This window comes from Triticum dicoccoides, chromosome 3B (assembly GCF_002162155.2).
Source record: "Triticum dicoccoides isolate Atlit2015 ecotype Zavitan chromosome 3B, WEW_v2.0, whole genome shotgun sequence".
NCBI lineage: Eukaryota > Viridiplantae > Streptophyta > Magnoliopsida > Poales > Poaceae > Triticum > Triticum dicoccoides.
The window spans coordinates 850,830,529-850,850,598 of NC_041385.1; positions in this window are offsets into that span (position 1 = coordinate 850,830,529).

Here is a 20,070-nt window from a genome sequence, read left to right on the forward strand (position 1 = left end):
GGAGGGGATACGTCATGACCTCCTTGACATTTCCAAAATTTCTTATTATCTCCGTGACACAAGGGACCAAGACATATATTATATGTTTGCTAAGAAATCTCTTTGTGGAAGTCCCAATATTTTTATTATGAAGATATTGCAGGAGATATTTGTGCTCACATGGGGACCGAGGGCCCCTTTGATCAAAGGAACTACATAGGATTTTCGGACGATCTGGATCCTTAGGATTCTTTTTCCTATGGTGGTCTTCTCTTTACATGATTGAATCCTTAGGAAGTTTTCCATAGGATTCATTTGTACTACATTTTGGAGGAAAAATTCCATCCACTCAAACCTTTTCATAGAATTCCTTTATTTTCATGTGCTATCAAACACTCTTCCATCCAAATTCATGTAGTTTTGTAATCATGTAGGACACAAGAGGACATGATACTCTGTTTCTCCGTTTTGCCTATTCCTTTTTGAGAATCCTGTGAATCAAAGAGACCCTGAGTTTCTCGGAGTTTAGGATTCTTGTTCTCTGTATTTTTTGAGGGATTTTCTCTCTATATATAAAATCCTCCGTGTACTCGTATAGAAGGCCCAATAGGGCATGTCCATGTCTCGCTTGGCGTGAGACTGAGGTAGATTGTCGCAGGAATGGGCTTGTCTTTTTCTTTTGAGTGGAAAGAATGGGCTTGTCACACACACACACACACACACACACACACACACACACACACAAACACACACATATTTCATAAATCACTTTACTTAAAATTTTAAAATATTCACCGTGCATTTAAATTGCCCATGTAGTGTAAAAAATGTTTGCACTTTGAAATATGTTCATACCATACAATAAAAATGTTCATGACATTTAAACCAGGGCTGTTTATAACCTTACTGCAAGACATAACAGTGTCTCGCCTTCAGCGATCCTGTGAACGGCCCAACAAGTGGTTTTCCTGTGTGTGCAGGTAGCGTTGTTGTTTTTATTTTGCACGCTGGTTTCTTTAAGACCGGTGTGCTTTGCGTTGGTTTTCCTTTTTCTGTTCGGTTATTTTTTTGATTTTTGATTTCTGGCTTTTCCTTTTTTCGGTTTCTTTTCTTCTTCTTTTTCTTCCATGCTTGAGCTCTACCGAACAAACCCTTACATGAGTGTGTGCCACTACACCTCCCAACACGTGACTTTTCTCTTTCCTTTTCTTCGTCCTCTAATATTATTCCATGACATCGCCTGCATCGCCCACTGGTGACCTTACTCCCGCTGCCCCGCCGCCCACCTTCCACCGTCCACCCGTGCAACTTCCTTTCTTCTGCTTCCTTCCGAAATCACCCTATCCTCCCAACTATGCCCATCACTGCCGTCGCCACTAGCCTCCACCATTACCCTGGCCGCCAGTGACCTTACCGCCCATGCACCATAGCCAAGCAGTTCTGCTCGTCGCTCTCACATAGCCAATGGCGGGTTGGCAACTCCTCATGGCAAGCAAAATCATAGGTTGCCTTCTCAAACCAGCTTGGTCTGAAAAGCATGCATCGCCAACGCATAGGCGTAGAACAAAGATTGTGCATGGGAAGAGGTGGCAGATCTGTCGAACTCGCAACTCCAGGCAAATAATCCCACACAAATATAGGCTGCATTTACACGGCAACAACAAAGCAATCCATATGGGCAGAGGATGATGCGAATTTATTTTCCACAATCATTTCCAGAAGGCTTGGAAAATTAAAATACACGCAGGAGTTCAGCTCATATATGAGTAAGGAAGGGAAACATACAAATCACTCTCAGCAAACATATATAGTGGTAGGCAGACAGAACAGAAAAAAGCACTGGTGCATAAACAAGGCACCGCCTTCCTAATGACAAACATGGGGCAAAAATGCATAAACATGCCACATGCCAAGGAGGAAGGGGTGTTTATTCCTAGATATACTAATTCACTCTGGATTCGATCTCTGTAGTATATACTCGTTGAAGGTTGAAGTAGTTCGTTGACAAAGCGTGGACGCAGTGTTGGCGTTTCAGGAGGATGGTGGAGGCCAGCTTGTGGAAGCGCCATCTAGCCGGGCGCCGCGGCACGCGTCAGACCTCATGTCTGATGGGTGATCTTGATCTGTTGGCTGTTTTTTCCCTGGCAGGGTTTGTGATACTAGTAAATAAATTTATTGGACCTTGGCAACATTAAGGTTTATCGACTTAAGAATTCTGACATGATTTTGCTAGAAACTATCTCTAGTAATCAATGGTACATATATCATAATTGCATATAAGAACACTAAAATATAAACAACATAATTAAGTCACAACGGTGGATGGGAGCAGCGACATTTGGGGGGCTGAACATGGCGCTAGGTAGTGTCTGTGCATGGGAACGTGGATAGGAGGAAGTGCAACTTGTGGCAATTTAGGGTTTAGGTAGTGTTTTAGGATGTGTGGGCCGTGTGGGAGTAATTTTGTCCTAAATGGCATGCCTCTGGGATGCATATGAAGACATTTAATTTTGATGATTACAGGAAATTTATCTTACCTGAACGGAAAAGGCGAAATTTCTTTCTTATTTTGCTCCATTTTTTCTGATCTTCTGAACCAGACCCTGCAAAATGAACGCAATGCATGTAAACAAATAACTGATATATACAGAGAGGAGTACATGAAAAGGAAATAGAGAATGAACAGGAAATGAGTAGACCGGGCTGGCACTAGCGTACCTTGTGAGAAGGCTCAAGGTCTTTCCAGGAGCGAATCCGAAAAATGTAATCCCACCCCATGTTGATGTCATTTGGTGCAGGCGGATTCAGCTGCCACTTGTTGATGCCGGCGTGATAGAGCATAGCCCAGAGATGGGTGATGAGCTCACCACCCTGCGAGAGTTGCTGCATGTGCTCCTCCACATTGTCCGATGGCGCGGCATACACCAACGCCTTGACCCAGAAGTCTGCCAGCACCTTCCACCTCTCAGCATCATCCATGCTTTGTAGTCCCTTTCCCAGCTTTACACCCATCCCATAGATGTAGTCTCCAACGTAAGCATCACCCAGATTTACATGAACGCTAATACCATCCTCGGCGCACTTTGTGTCCATTGCCTCTAGCTTGTCTCCTGCAGCAGCGGATGAGAACCTGAATCCAACCCTAGTTGCCTCTTCCCTAACCTGACCGTAGACCAAATTTATAGTCTCGGACCGCCCAGGAAGTAAGCGAGGCGCTGAAGCCACCAAGTATGCACAGTATTTGGACAGATCCATGGCCACACGACGATGATCCTTCTCCATAGTAACATGATGGCCACCGCCATTGCTGCTGTCACATTGCTGTGCCAGTTCACAGTAGCAAGTTGCAACATGCCAAATGAGGATACAAGACACGTAGATCATATCACTCACCTCAGCAGCATTATCTGCCGCATCATCTACCGTAAAGCTGAAAGAGAAGTCTGGAAAGCCACTCTGTCCATTTTCAACTTTGGAGGATGCCCAACTACTTATTTCATTGGACTTGATCTCATTGTCAACAAAGTCACCAATGGATGCCTTTACATCAGGGTGCAACTCAACGGCGCTCCCTGTGCAACTGCCCCGCAACATTTCCTTGAGCTCTCGGCTTATGTACTGCAGTCCAAGTAGACCAAAACACCTCTGGACTAGGGTATTTAGAAGCAAACAACATATCACTAAAATACACCGAATACCCGAAATACACCCGGCTTCCTGCACTGCGCTGCAGGAACAAATCCAGCTACAAAAGATCCCTATAAATTTGCAGCAGAATAACTGATGACAATGACTCAGACAGCCGTGCACCCTGATCCAAAAGGATTCATCAACCACAGCATGTTGCCCCAACTTATTTTGCCACAGGTAGTATTTGTCATACCAATTAATCTTGAGAAGAGATGCTCTCAATCTCATTCCCCAGCTAAGCACAACCTCTTCTTCAATATTTTTCCTAGCATAATCACAGGCAAAGGCAACTCTGGCCCAATTCGAGGTCCAACAGCTTAGCAACTGCAACACCTGCAGTAGAGCTAGAGACACCAGTACTACTCCGGTAATAACAAAGTCCACTATTGTGGTGTCCACAAAGATGGTGTCAGGAGAAGCACGACGACTTGACCTTGCCCCAGGCATGACAGCCACTGCCCCTACAAAACATATCCCAATAACTGAAGCAAATGCCCATATGCTAGCACTCTTCGCCTCATAGTAATGGAGGAACGTGTTGCTGGTGTACAAAATATCATGTAGGAAAGCCAACTCAATCTCGACCACCTTTAAGGCACGTTTGCAGTTTTTTACCAAGGGCTGGGCAAGGCTGGCCTTGACTGGTTTAACGCTGCTTAACCCTAGAAAATGACGGTGCAACAAATGAGAGAGAGAGAGAAGGAGAGGCACACATCTTTGCAGGAATTTAGTTTTGATTCTAGCATCTTATTGTTTCCCTTACACCTCATGGAAGCTATAACACCCATGTTAATCTCCATACGATACCCAATCATTACGTCAAGTTTATCATCAACAGTTAACTCTCTTTCTTCATTAGGATCTCCAAAAGAACATTTTGTAATGCTATATCCTGGAAACTCTCTGATCATGTTCCGCATAGAACTTGGCAGCACAAGTGCCACTGACCTATGAAATCCCTTGATGAAAGTCACAGCAGACAAGACGCAGATGGCTATGCTACCAATATCACTAGAGATGGTTGTGATGCTCATTAGTAGGACATATCCAAAGTAGAGGCAAAGCTGATACAACATCTTCCAGAGCTGGTTCCTACTGTCGAGCCCGGATGAAGCAACTGAGTCAACACAACAAAGGAGGGCCAGTAACGATACTGCCCATATTGGGTACATCTCGCTCTTCACTCGCGAAGATTGCATTAGGCCAATGCTGTATGTTCCAAGGGACAGAAACAATGCATTTGCAGCCATGAAACCCTTCTGGATGAGAAAATTATTGGACCAACGGCGGCAAGACCCAAAGACAGAAAGGAAAAAGGAGAGGAAAATGGCCAGAAGTGCTAACGCCTCAATTCGGAGCACTGTCCCCCTAGGACTCTTCCACACATCTCTCAGCTGATGCAAAAGGCTTGCTACTGAAGTTGCATTTTCCAAGTGTTGCTGACCCATATTCCCCATTCGACGGTAGCCCACCTAGGAAGAACAAGAAGAAGAGGTGTGTCATAAAAGCTAGGCTCCCAATTTAGCTACAAATTGTTCTCATGAAGAGGGGGAAATATTAGACCAGTCTAGAATTACCTAGTCGACCTTTATATTCTAATAAAGAATACAAGATACAAATTGGTGATGTAATGAACTCAATCACTCAAGCCTAGGAGATAACAGGCAAACACCTCCAACCAATTGAGGCTACTCCCAGCTCTTAGCTTATGAATTACTTACTTCTCTATGGTTTTGTGATGTTAGCAATAATCTGATGTGGGGGTCATACTCCTTTTCTAAAAAAAGCAATAATCTGATGTGAGTATACATATGTGCATGTGTGTGTGGGTAGTCTGTTAGCCGCCAGGGGGCTCAGTGGCGCAGATAGTATGCACAAGGGCGCGCCGATGGCGCGCACAAACCGGGTGACGTGCGAGATGACGCATGTCGTGGGAAGCTCACTCTGTGCATGCTCATGGCCAGGGAAAAGATCATGTAGGTGTTGTAATTCATGTACTTTAGTTTTGCAAATCGAGTAAAAATAAGCTGCCGCTTTCAGTGCCCAAATCTTCGGCGTGCTCATCTGTTCTTTCTTGTTTGTGTCTGACAACAAAAAGTGTGGGAAATTGAGCTACAGAGAGAGGGAGAGAGAGGACATGTGATACATAAACCCAAATGATAACACCCACACTTGTGACACTTATCAACATGCCCACACACACTTGATGACGTTTGATCCATTTGCACAAATTTTGAAGCAGTTGCCGCCTGGACACGTAAGCGCCCAGCGTTGTGTGGGTGTTATCATTTGATGCCACACGTGTGGGTGCTCCTCGTCCGAATGGCACACATGACGCTCGCCTGAACGTGTGGGCGAAACGACGCTCACCCGGTGATAGACGGCAACTACATGTGACCACACGATGGCAACTAGTTAATCACACAACACAACTATGTTTGACCATACATGGCAACTATGGTTTGACCACACGTGACAACTAGTTAATCACACATGGCAAATATGGTTTGATCACAGGTGGCAACTACCGTTAATTACATGTGGCAACTATAGTTAACTCGAACGAACCCCCCAAAAAAACCAAAATTTGTCATCCAATCAGAGAACTTGCAATGCTTTACAACTAAAGTTGCCATCTGGGAGAAGTTGTAAAATGTTGGGGTGGAATTGCTTCGTGCTACACGTACGGGGTGGGGGTTTCAAGTTGTTGTTGGTTTGGCGTGTGGCACGGAGTAGCTACGCGAAAGTGTGGACAGTTCTAATATTCGCCCACACAGGGGTCGTGTGGGCTGCCTGCTGGGTATGCCACACAGGGTCATGTGGTCAGATGAACATTATGCCACGCGTGTGGCTGTTATCGGTGTCCTACATAAAAGATTTTTAGAGGTGGCTGGGATGCCTGTGTAGAGGCGGCTGGCCTAGCTGTATCTACTATATCAATGATTTCTAGAGGTGGCTTCCCAAAGCCGTCTTTTGAAATAGATTTGTTGAGGTAGCTAGAAACAAGACCGCCTCCACAAATTAGATTTCTGGAGGCGGTTCAGAATCCTTGCCCCTAGAATTCGAATTTCAAGAATGACAAATCAAGCCTAAAAAAAGAAAAAAAATGTTTTTGATCCGAGGAGGCCCTCACCAGGCAGCCACATGGCCCAAGTCACGCGATGAAATACGTGGTCGTGCGGCTGTTCGGATCACTTATGACTAAAGTGCACAAACATTTCCTCGTATCACTTTACTCAATTTTGAAAATAGTATCCCCACGGTTTTTGTGCAAAAAAGAATTAGTATTTGGGACACTAAATGAAATCAAATAAAAAAGCATTGAACTGCAAGTTGTAGATACCATCGAGCACTAAAACTTTGGTTTTAGAGGTTTCTCCATCCGAGGTCATGTGAAAAAATTGAATTTTAAATTTGAGAAATTCAAACATTTTTTTCTTTGGATAAATGATTCCAAATGAAAAGGTGATCAACTACAAAATTGTATAGCTCTACAAGATCTACAACTTTGGTTTTTGTTGTTTCTATCATCCGAGGTCGTTTGAAAAATTCGAATTCCAATATGCAGGGAATTCAAAATTGTATAGCTTTACGAGATCTACAACTTTGGTTTTTGTTCTTTCTATCATCCAAGGTCGTTTGAAAAATTCGAATTCCAATATGCAGGGAATTCAAACTAAATTTTAGGACCATAGGCTATTTCAAATAAAAAAGTTCTCAACCGCAATTCTTTATATCTTTTCGATATCAGTAACATTGGATTTGTTCGTTTCTCCATCCAAGATTGTTTGAAAATTTCTTAAAACGTGAGAACTTCAGACACAATCTGCGAGAACTAAATGATTTCTGTTAGAGTTGTGTCGAATATTATTATACAAGGCAGGTTACAGTTGGACTTGGTTTTGGACTGTGTGTAGATAGGGTAGGAGTTATGTTCTAATAGGGCACTTGTATCCTAGGCCTCTCTTATATAGCGGGGGTAGACACAAGATGTAACATATGCCAACATAATAGCACAGGTACGCGGGGAGCCGGTGGCGTGTGCCGGCGCCCGGGCGGCCGGGGTGTGGTATTGTAGCGGTGTCATGGGGAGGAACGCCCGTAGTCAAGCCCCGGGGATGTAGCCATATCGGTGAACCTCGTTAACAAATCTCGGTGTCGTGCCTCGTGTGATTGCTTGGTCCTCGGTAGATCGATGGTGGCCTCGGATTTATTCTAACAATTGGTATCATGAGCAAGGTTCGAAGAGGCGATGGGAGTTGATCTAGAGGAAGAGAGTCGAAGGATTGATCGGGTCGATGTGAAAATCAGCGGCGAACTGCGAGTTGCCGGCGAGATTGATCGCGAGACCGACGTGGATTGAGATTCTTTCGGCCAGATAGAAGTAATCGGAAGGCAGCAGCGCGTGCGACAGATCGTGTGCAAGCGGCGACGGCAGCGGAGTCTCAGCGTCAGGCGCTGGCCAGATTGAGAGTTGTCGACCAGATCGATTCGGTGGGCGGCGCGTGCACGGATGCGAGGTGACGCGTGGCGCACGGCTTGGGGGCGTTGGCTGATCGATCGGTTGGGACTGTTGCTCGAGGGTGTGCGAGGGCATACAACCAAGGCCCAGGTGCCAGCAGCCAGGTGCGGAAGGGCAGCCCACAGACCCAGATGCACGCCGTGGGGCTGGCCAGGTTGTGCCGTGAGGGAGCATGTGACAGCTGCTCGTCCAGGCGTGGTTTCGTGGCTGCTACAAGCGCGTGTGTACACGGGAGGCTGAGGAACGCACGGAACTACGGATATGCTGCGGTGACACGAGATGTTGTTGGAATAAAAAGCACGTATCATGGAGGCTAGAAGCAAATTAATCAACGAAGGAATGGGTAGCTTTGCATCTGGTAGCAGTACGTTGGCCGGAAAAGCAACATCAAGCGTAGGAGATTGTGCCAAGAGAAGCACCACCACGTGAAGACCAAAGGATGTTTCCTCGTTGGATTTTACGGCAGGAGTGGAGTAGCTCGGTTAGCATATCAGTGACGTTTCAAGGTGTTGCAGAGGCTAGGACAGCTAAGATGAAAGTATATGTGGATGAAAATTCGCGGAAGATGATTTGGGAGCCTAGAGAGCGTCGTGCAAGGATCATGCATACACAGGGTGTTAAGCAATGCACGGAGAGGTGTGCAGGCGGACAGGACGCAGGGTGGAGCATGGTTGCAGTCGGATAACTTCGGCTGGGTTGGATTGGATAGTCTGATGGATCGACATGGATGTTGGTCAAAAGCAGAAGACGGCGGTGATTTCGGCGACGACGACATAGGAGCGTGATGCCGATGGTGGCCGACTTCTGGGGCGTGGAAACACGTGGTGCAGGCCTGAGGGCCTGTGCGGCTTCGACAAGACTAAGGCGCGGGGTTGATTCAAGGCAGTGTACACATGAGAGCTTGAAGTCGACAGGGCGCGGGGTAGCACGGCCAGCTATATGGAGTCATGTTGAAGGTGGAGCTGGAGTCTGATGGACGACTTCACTCGGAGCTGATGGAGGGGCTATGGTGTAAGATATCGGAGAATCGAAGCCTATTTCAGCGGGATAGCGAGAGACACGTGGATCGGACTGGGGCCCAATGGTCTGATGGAGACGTGATACTCGGCATCGGTCGGTGATGATCGGTGGTTCTCTGCAGTGGGGGTTGAGGCAGTGTGGGCTAGCTACCCGGGAGACTCGACCAGGACAGCAGAGGCTCGACGCGGTGATAGCGGCGAGGCGTGCGGTAAGCACGGGACACAGCGACAGTCCAAGGCACTAATGGTGAGACGTGTGGTCACACAAAGTGTGCAGGGGGTGCTGAAGCAGTGTTGACGAGTACCGGATTCAAGTTGGTGACTGGGTCTATCGGTGCTAGTTGATGGACAGGAGTTGACCATGGAGAATCTGAGAAAGTGGTGGAAAGTCTGGATTTGTCAAAACAGAGAGAGTACATGGCCGTATATTCTGCGGTGTTCAATGCAAATGGCAAAGTGCGGATGACAAATACAGAAGGATGCGGAGTGCTATAGTTGTGGGACATGTCAGAGACTATCCGGGAAAAGGGTGAGACAACTGTGAATTTGACTCAGGGTGACACAGGGCGACGGTGAAATTTCTTCAAGTTTCAGACAGACGGTCATGAAAGAGCAGTGATGTTGAGTTCAAGTAACTCTTATATGTGGCGTCCAATATGCGAGTTGTTCATTTTCATGCAGATAGTGATCGGTGTGTGATGGTGTTGAACGGATTCTCCGAAAGTTGGGAGCACAAAGTAGAGTAATGAGGAACTTAATTTTGCTCGAGGGTTGACTGTGAAAAAGACGAGAAGGGACTACAGTTGCAGGTGGAGTCACATGGAGTCTGGGAGTAGGAGCGGTGCTCATGACGTATCAAAAGTCCAATGTACATGGAGGTTTGACGCACAGACGAATTCAAGGTGGTGGACAATATTCGCCAAGGTGGAGTTTGTTAGAGTTGTGTCGAATATTGTTGTACAAGGCAGGTTACAGTTGGACTTGGTTTTGGACTGTGTGTAGACAGGGTAGGAGTTGTGTCCTAATAGGGCACTTGTATCCTAGGCCTCTCTTATATAGCGGGGGTAGACACAAGATGTAACCTATGCCAACATAATAGCACAGGTACGCGGGGAGCCGGCGGCGTGTGCCGGCGCCCGGGCGGCCGGGGTGTGGTATTGTAGCGGTGTCATGGGGAGGAGCGCCCGTAGTCAAGCCCCGGGGATGTAGCCATATCGGTGAACCTCGTTAATAAATCTCGGTGTGCGTGTGATTGCTTGGTCCTCGGTAGATTGATGGTGGCCTCGGATTTATTCTAACAATTTCAAACAAATGAAAACGATGTCAACTACAAAGTTGTTGATCTCTTTGAGTTATACGACTTTGATATAAAGGTTGTCTGCATCCAACTTCGTTTGAAAAAAGTACAAATTTTACTGTGCTGCACCTATATCTAGAGACGACTCTAGATCCAGCCACCTCTAAGAACCGATTTCTAGAGGCGGGCCAACTTGGGAACAATTTTTAGAGAGATGGATTTTGATTAAGCCTCTCAGATTTGTCATCGTTAGGCAGGAGTGACGCATTCTGAGGCTGCATAAGGTACTCTATGGGTTGTGGCAAGTGCATAAGGTGCTGGGTTGTGGCAAGCCCCTCACGCTTGGAATGCTAAGATTGACCCAACTCGGGTTCACACGTTACACTGAGGAGCACAGATTCTACATATGCAGAGTCGGGTGGGTACGCCTTTGCTCAGCATCTACATCCGCGACTTAAACCTCACCGGCGTGCATCCTTGGGAGCTCGACCATTTCAAGGGTGAGATGAGGAGCTCATTCAAGATGAGTGACCTTGGGCACTTGAGCTACTACTTAAGTAGTGAAGTTGAGTAATCTAGTGGAAGTTCCCATGGAGCCACGCTTGACGCTGAGTAAGAAAAGCACTAACCAACGTGTTGATTAAACACTCTATCACATTGCATTCATGGTTGGCAACGCAAGCCGGTTTATGGAGAGGATGATGATGGAACTTCATTAGGCCCGCCTCTAAGAATTGGTTCTTAGAGGTGATGAAGGAGACAACACTAATACAAAATTGATTTTAGGAGACAAGCCCCCCTTACAATTACTAAGCTACCTGGAACAGAGAGGTCTACAAGAGCTTCAATGTTTTTCCTTCAAAGTGGACCCGTCTATAAGGGTTTGGTCGGGTCGGGGTCCCGCATGACATTATTAGAACCGACACGGCCACGGCCCATGTACCGCTATGTGCATATTACCCTAATGATTTTTTTCTCAGTCCGTTTACCAACGGACCTTCTATTTTGGTCGACTTTTATATTATAATGTTATCCATCTTTTTAAAAAGAAATTAGGATTGAGAGCAAACATGTAGAACCACGGCCCATGCGTATTGCGTCGGCATTTTTTCTTATTAGTTTTCAACCAAATTTTCTTATTTCATCTGGTTTTTCTATTGAAAAGTTTATTTTTTTCTTAAAATTATAGGAGTTCCAAGCCTATTGAAAGAGGGAAAGAAGAAAAAGGAAAACTGGCAGAGAAAAAAAGAAGGAAAGAATGTATCAAACGGAACTTTACGTAAACCAGAAGGGTTGTTTTAGATGACCGGCCCAATATCGCCCACGGGTTCAGCATTTGCTCAATCGCCTCCATGATATGCGCAGTATATGAATTGCCATAATAGACTTCAGAGGAAAAATAGAATTGATTCCACAAGTGAAAAATGGCATAGTAAATCGCACGTTACCCTCTAGTTATGATCTACAAAGAATTTTATTGAATGCTGTTAGAGCATCTGATGTATATTAGAACATCCAAAGCAACATTCTGACCTAAACAAGGCACTCCTATGCTAGAATGTTTGGTTTCTTAAAAAAATGCTCTTTGGTGGATGAGTGCATTGAAGGATTTTTTGAATAAAAACATATTCCAACAGTGCAAAAAATCGAATAAATTTGCACATACGCAAATACACATAGAACACATTGAAGAAAATTTCATAACAATATACTTTCAAACGTGTCGTAGACAAAAGAAAACAAACACGTACAAGAAACTGGGCCTTTTTTTGTGCAGCTTGCAAATCATAATATTTTTGAATGAAATTTTGCAGATCCGTCGTGAATATGTATAAGTTTTCACAGTTTTTTGTTTTTTTTAATATGGAAATATGATTTTTGAATCTTTGAAAAAAAACAGGATCCGACAGTTAACCTTGATTGGGTTGTGTGATAGCCACGTAATAATGGTAGTTAAAACTTGTGAAATCCTTCACCTATATATGTTTGCAGTGGTCTGGTTAACCAGTCCTGCTTTTATTAGTAAAGTTGCATCAGAACTCCCTAAAAAATAGTATCTTTTGATATCCAAGCAGACTGGTTGTTCTGATCATTAGTCAAGTGAGCAAGCTCATGTGCATTAATGAAATGCTTCTATCTTTTTCACAACACAAGAAAGAAGTTAGAATCTTACTAACGAGAGAAAGTACCTATCTTTTTCTTAAGAAATTGGGAAAGAAGTAAAGTGTGCTGGAGAGGAGTCATGTCAGCCTTTTCCCCCTTTTTCTTTTATCTTGACAACATGTAGGATTCAGCTTAATTGATGTCTCCATTGGATCCATGCCACCTTCTGGTTGTTGTCTCCTCTGTATACTACGGTAATCCAATGTAAGTCTTTGTTGGTTAGAAATGAAAAAGACAACACGACTTAAAGTAAAAAGATGCATGTGCGGTTTTATTTATGTTTAGCAAGATCTCCAGGCTAATTAGGGGATGCTCCAGGTTGCTTTTCTTGATTAATTAACCACACATGGTTGTTCTTGACTTTGTAGCCTCTCTGTATATCTCTAGATATCAAATGCCTTCCCATTTACTGTGTTCGCAATTAGTTGGCGAATGGGACCCCTGCCTGATTGAGAGGTCTTTGTATGATGCTGACAATCCATTTTGTTTTGGGAATGTTCTTGTCCTACAACCTAGCTAGCTAGCTCTTCTTTCTTCTTTCCTTTTTCTTTCCTTTCTAGTAGTGGCATGTCATCTACAAGAATGTTTGTAAGGTAGATAAATCGCTGATTAAGAATTACTCTACTATTACGTGTCTTATACGACAAAAAAATTAACAAATAGAAACACTTTTGGAAAACAAAATATAGTGATGACAAATTGACAATCCATCTTGCAAAAGCTACGTATTAATAAAGTAAACCATGATCAAATCTCTGTGCTAATGATGGCTAATATGCCGGTATGCATGGAAATGGTGGGAGTAGCAAATTTTCCCTTCATCAGAGCATCTCTAGATGATCCATCATACCAACTCGAACAATACATGATGAAATAGGAAAAAGGACACTCTTCAAGTGAGCCTCTGTGATCCAGGTCCTCGGTCTTGGCTCCTTTTGCCTTGTACATCGAGGCCTCTTTGACATCCCATAAATTTCTTGTTCTCTCCATGACACATGGGACCAAGAAATAGAATATAAATTTGTGAATAATTCTCGGTATGGAAGTCCCGGTATTTTTGTTGATTAACATCAATGTTCAGAGGAATCATTACATGATCATGTGGCACTCCACACCACACATGGAGGCCTATATCAATATAAAGCACGAATTTAGCTAAGTTGCGGGCTTCGTATTGCTTTTGTTGTCCTTCATGTGCATGTAGTGGCTAGTAGTATAATGGTCTTCCTAGATGAAATAACACGCAACTTTCATGCGCATTCCAAAAAAAGGTGGGTCAAGGCCCACCTACGGAACACGAATGGACGATACGCGAACAAAGGGGGGAACATCTTTTTTTTTTGCAAACACCATATAGCTTTATTGAAACAATGTTTACACGCGAACAAAGGGGACATATTTTTTTTTGAGCGAAACAAAGGCGGCGTATCTTTTTTTTAGGGATAAACCAAGTTTTATTCATCGAACACCACAAAATGCGGGATACAATTCAGGTTATGGGATTGGCCAAGCCAAATATAACGTCCCAGACCTAGCGGAAGTGAGGGCAACCTCTAGTGGGCCAGCCCTATAACATACCTTCTTTTTATTTTTTATTTTTTTCTGTGTGAGGCTTTTTGTTTTATTTTTTCTTATTTATATTTACATTTTGAGAATTACTTTGTTTAGTTTCATTAAATCACCGCGTGCTATAAAATATTGGAGGACTGTTAAAACTCTTCTTCTTGATGTTTTAGAAAAATGTTCGTACATTTCAAAAAATATTGTGATGTCTAAAATAATTTCATTATGTTTTTGTAAAAATGTTCACGCAAAGTAGTAACTAATAAAAAATGGTCATGTGCTTCCGAAATAAGTTTATGACATTTTTTAAATATGTAAAATAAATATCCCCATACTATTGTAAAAAAATTTCGTACCATTCAGAAACATTTCCATGGTATATAAAAAAATGTTTGACATGTATAAAAAAATGCTCAACATATATTTTTGGAAAAAGTTTCCATGTAAGATGAAGAAAAAAAATCAAGAAAGGAGAAAATGAACAGGAAAAAGGAATTTTTTTGAAGGAAACAATGAAACCTAAATACTTAAACGCGCAACTGCGCTATTTAGCAATGATGAGCGCACGCGCGAGCTGTCCGATGTGTGCATGTGCGAAAGCATGCGACTATTTAACACAACAGATGGTGTCTATGTCTGGGGACCACGCTGCACGCATGTGTATAGCCAGCGCCTTTGCGCGTGCATGTGTTGACGTCACCTATTTATTCATTTCACTTTTTTTTAAAAGCTACAACTTTTGAATCGAGTGTCAGAATGAAGAACCGTTTTCACCGCTGGGTTCCTCATGAAGAGCTCTTCAAAACTAGATCCCATATAGATATATTTTAATGATTTTTTTTCAAAAGCAACTTTGATGCTAGATGAGGCAAATTTAGTGCTAAACATGAGCAACTTTGATGCTATGCAATGTGTGTATAAGTGAATTCGTCTAATGACCTCCTGATTAATTGTGTGCATCATTGTAATAGGTGGTTACCATGGTTTATAAGTTGCATACATCAGAATTTAAGTTGTAGATTGTTTAGTTGCCTACCATACTGTGAAAGTGGCTTACCGTAGAGTGGAAACTTGTCCAATCTGGCTTCTAAATTGTCTACCCTAGAAACCAAGTTGACTACATCGCTAAGAAGTTGCCTAAGAGTGACCCTCAATTGTGTAAAATATTATGAAAGTTGTCCATCAAGGAAACTAAGTTGCCTATAATGTCGAAAGTTTTGTGGGATCTAAGTTGTATATCATGATTTCAAATTTCTTTAAAAAATTAACTGTTGCTTACCTGTAGGCAACTTGAAAGTGTTGTAGGCAACTTAGAAAAGCAATGATAAACAACTTCATGATATATGCAGGAAATTAATTTATAAAGTTAGGCAACTGAGCAGCAATGGTAGGCAACTAATTACCATTAGCAGGCAACTAAGCATCACCAGTAGGCAACTTGAAAGTGTTGTAGGCTACTTAGAAAAGCAATGATAAGCAACTTCACAATATATATAGGCAACTAAATTGTAAAGTTAGGCAACTGAGCAGCAATGGTAGGCAACTAATTACCAATCGCAGGCAACTAAGAATCACCAATAGGCAACTTGAAAGTGTTGTAGGCACACTACAAAAAAACATACACATGGCAATGCATATCTAGCAACGGTGAGACAACATGTGTTGGTGGGCTGCGGGCTCAACCTCTCCCACCTCCCCACGAATAGCTAACCTCCTCCGTCTCGGAAAAAAAAGCTAACCTCCTCCCCTTTCCCTCAAAAAAGAAAAAAAAAGCTAACCTCCTCCCCAGATCCACCTCCTCCTCGTCTTCCTCTCTATCTTCACAATTATTCGCAGCTAGTTTTTCTTCCACATCTCCACCCAATGGCAGATGTCTTCTAAAGAAATTGGCGGGGCCGTTGTCGCCGGGGTACTACAAAGGGCGGTGTCATGGTCCAACTACCTGGTGGTGGTATGATCTGGGGTGGCGGCGAGGAGCTCTTCATAACCTACCTGTCAAAGTTGCAGATCTGGGCCAGGTTCGCGTTAGAGCGGCACAGCCGCGTCTTCTCCAGCCGGTACGCCGTTCGCGACATCGGCCCTGTTTGGATACTCTAACACGGTTAGAGTTAGAGTTATTTTCTAACCCACTCTAACCCAAATAAGCACCTCTTCACTGGGATAGTTGGGTTAGATGGAACTAACCCACTCTAACCCTCTCTGTTTGGATACTTTTGGGTTATTTAAGCCCCCAACTAGCCCAAACTAGCTCTAACCCCATGATCCAAACAGGGCCATCGCCATAGATATGGCTAGCCAGCCCGAGTTGGATGCCGCCCAGCTGGAACACCAGTTCACCTACGAGGTCGCCCGCCGCCTCCGTCACCACATCTTCGTACGTGCTAGAATCCTCTTTTTTTCTTGCTCTGCCACCACCTCACCCCCTCCATCAATCTCACCTAATCCACCACCGCAGGCACTGGCGTAGTGACACATCCATTTTCCTTGTCGGATCCTCTGGTTCTGGGCCATCTGTCCTATCAGTAGTACAACATCTGCACTAGGTTATCCCCCATGGTGTTGTAGATCACGGGAAGCCAAGCAGCCGCTACTCCTTTCTAGGCATGTTAATTATTTAATTCAGTTTTGGCTTGCCTCTGTTAATTCCCTATTCCCTATTCTAGTTCACCATGTGCAAGTTGTTGCTAGTCAGCATTATTGATTTAGATATTAGATATATGCAACTGTGTCTATGTGTGTTAATTTCAGAAATATTTGCATCCTCTTTTTCTAAAAACATTGTTTGTTATGATGCATTATGTTTTTGATATTCTTGCTGCTAGCGGTTAGGTAATTATAATTATTAGAAAGTGAAATTTGTCATCACACACTTTTTCAATCAATTGTCATATTATCTCAGATATATCTTAGCTCTGACCATTTTTTTTACAAAGGGAATATATTAATATCATGAAAAAGTATCAAATAGCATTGCCTACAAGATCCTTGAAGATACACTCGATGAAGTTTGTACTTAGAGGAAGATACAGTAGAGGAACAGGTAAGCACTAGTATCGATCTATGGCATCATGATTACTTTGAGAACAATAAAAAAATCCCCTTATTAGTCTTTATTATATGGATCCTTATTTTTTCGTTATCACACTTTGTACCAAATTAATAAGCCCCACAAGCATCATTCCATAATATTCCTGTTATTTCATACTTCTTAATTTCAGCGGCACTCAAAGGTTTGTTGTTTTCAACATGTATGTATTCGTATTGTGATATTAATAACCCAACTTATTTTCTTTCCCCTGGTTGATTGTATTACAGTATAACTTTTTATAGTGACAAGTGTATTTATCTTCAGGGAACGGTCACGACATATAAAGCTGGGGAAGCTTCTGCAGAAAGAGGAGACCACTTCATGATTCTCTTATGGTTCCTTGACATATCCTTTACAGAGTACATATTTGAGTTGCTCAATTAGCCTAATTATAGAACTTTGTTAATTGAATTTAATAAATGAGCATGTGTGGTTTATGCAGTTTTTATGTTAAGTGGTGTAAATTCAGAACTGAAGATGCGGGGATTTTAAGAGAAAAAGAATGCCATCAGTTTACAAGATAATGTCAAGTCTCGAAGTCTCTGTGTTTCCACTTCATAGCAGGGTAATGACCCTTTCGCTAGTGTATTATTTTGGAAATGTTAACGCCCACACGTGTGGGCGTTCACCATCCCGACCACACGCAAGCATCTCCGTTGGCAACTTTGTTCATGAATCTTGGAACAAACCGGCCGGTTTTCTGCGCCACGTAGGATGATGCGCGTGTGCGGTGTGCGAGTCAATTCGTCCGCACGTTGGTTGCCATCCCGCGGTCAGCGGTTGCCACTCGGAGGCGTGCGGTGGAACTGCTAAGCGCCCGCACGCCACGCTCCGACCGCGGTTGACGTCAAACATGTCACACACCTCTGCCCCCTCTCCCTCACGCTTCCATCTACTCACCCGCACCGCAGTTACTGGCACAACCCACTCGCATTTCAAACCCCTGGAGGAGAAGGCGAGGGAGAAGGCGACGGCGGAGGCGGAAGAATTGACGGTGTTCGCGGCCGTCGATGGTGCTCGCCGGAACGGAGCGGCTTCGCCGGAGCGCCTGCGGGTTGAAGGTAATGCTCGCTACAACTCTCGCAATCCCTTCCTGCATTTCCCCCCTTCCCTCCCTGTTCGATTCCTTGATCAAGATTCGGAGAGATTCAGTCGATTAGGCGATGCGTCGGCGTTCCCGCCGGCGCCGAAGTCGTCTGCTAGCCGTTTTTGGTGGCACGGGGCAGTTTCGTCACCGCCGCGGCAGCGTCATCGTCGGTGTGGTTATGCCTGTTCGGAGGCACGCACTAGTCTTGCCTATGGATTGGGCAGGTGTCTACCGGTTTGTTTGATGCGCATTGGTTCGAATTTGTGTTTGCAGTCAGTTCGTGGGAGAACTTTGAGGGTGAATTTGAAGTCGCGGTAGTTGCCATTGAACCCTAGATCTAGTTAGTTGGGTTTTGAAACTGTAGTATGAGGCGAACTTGGTAGTTTGATTAACCATCATGATTGTGTGGCAACTAACTCCCTGAACAAATGTGATAGTTGCCACAAACGTGTTTTCCCTTGCGGCAACAAATTACTGAAATGACTGTGATAGTTGCCACATATAAGCTTTCGTATGGGGCAACTATTTTTATTGAATGACCGTGATAGTTGCCACACACACGCTCTTCCATGTGGCAACTAAATTTGTTGAATTACTGTGATAGTAGCCACAAACATGCTTTTTCATTGTGGCATCTAATTTTTCTGAATGATTTGTGATAGTTACCACGCTGTGATAGTCGCCGCAATCGGTAGTCAATGCAGTTTCAGCAGCCAATTGCACTGGACGGCAACTAATGTGCACTTCAAATGTGCCTGTTGCCACTTGGATAGAACATTCATGTGGCAAATAGAATGTGAACACACTGTCTGTTGCCATTCTGCAGATACGGCAGTGTGGCAAATTGGCTGCATAATGTGGCAACCAAATTTGCATATCAATTGTGTCAGATGTCATACATATGCTTTGCATGTGGCAAGTTTTTGGCTTACCACATCATGTCTGTTGCCATGTCACGGTCAGTACAATGTGGCAAATTCATTGTACTGTAGGCACAATTTTTTTTTGCCACAACGACTTTGTGATATCTGATCACACTGTGGCAACTTTCATGTTCTTGATTAGATGTGGTTTCATCGATTTGTTATAGTATGTGTTGCATTTCAGTACGGCATTTTCACCCTAGCACATTTCTGCTGCTGAACAAGTGGCATTTGATTGGTGTACTTTTAGGACAGTGTGTGAGCTGCCACATCTTAGTTTTTGTGATGTGGAGGATTCTGTGACTTTCTATCGTACTATCTTGGGCTAACATGGCAACTTCAAGTGTGGCAAATCGGTAGTCAATGCAGTTTCAGTAGCCAACTGCACTGGACGGCAACTAATGTGCACTTCAAGTGTGCCTGTTGCCACTTGGATAGAACATTCATGTGGCAAATAGAATGTGAACACACTGTCTGTTGCCATTCTGCAGATACGACAGTGTGGCAAATTGGCTGCATAATGTGGCAACCAAATTTGCATATCAATTGTGTCAGATGTCATACATATGCTTTGCATGTGGCAAGTTTTTGGTTTACCACCTCATGTCTGTTGCCATGTCACAGTCAGTACAATGTGGCAAATTCATTGTACTGTAGGCGCAATTTTTTTTTGCGACAACGATTTTGTGATATCTGATCACACTATGACAACTTTCATGTTCTTGATTAGATGTGGTTT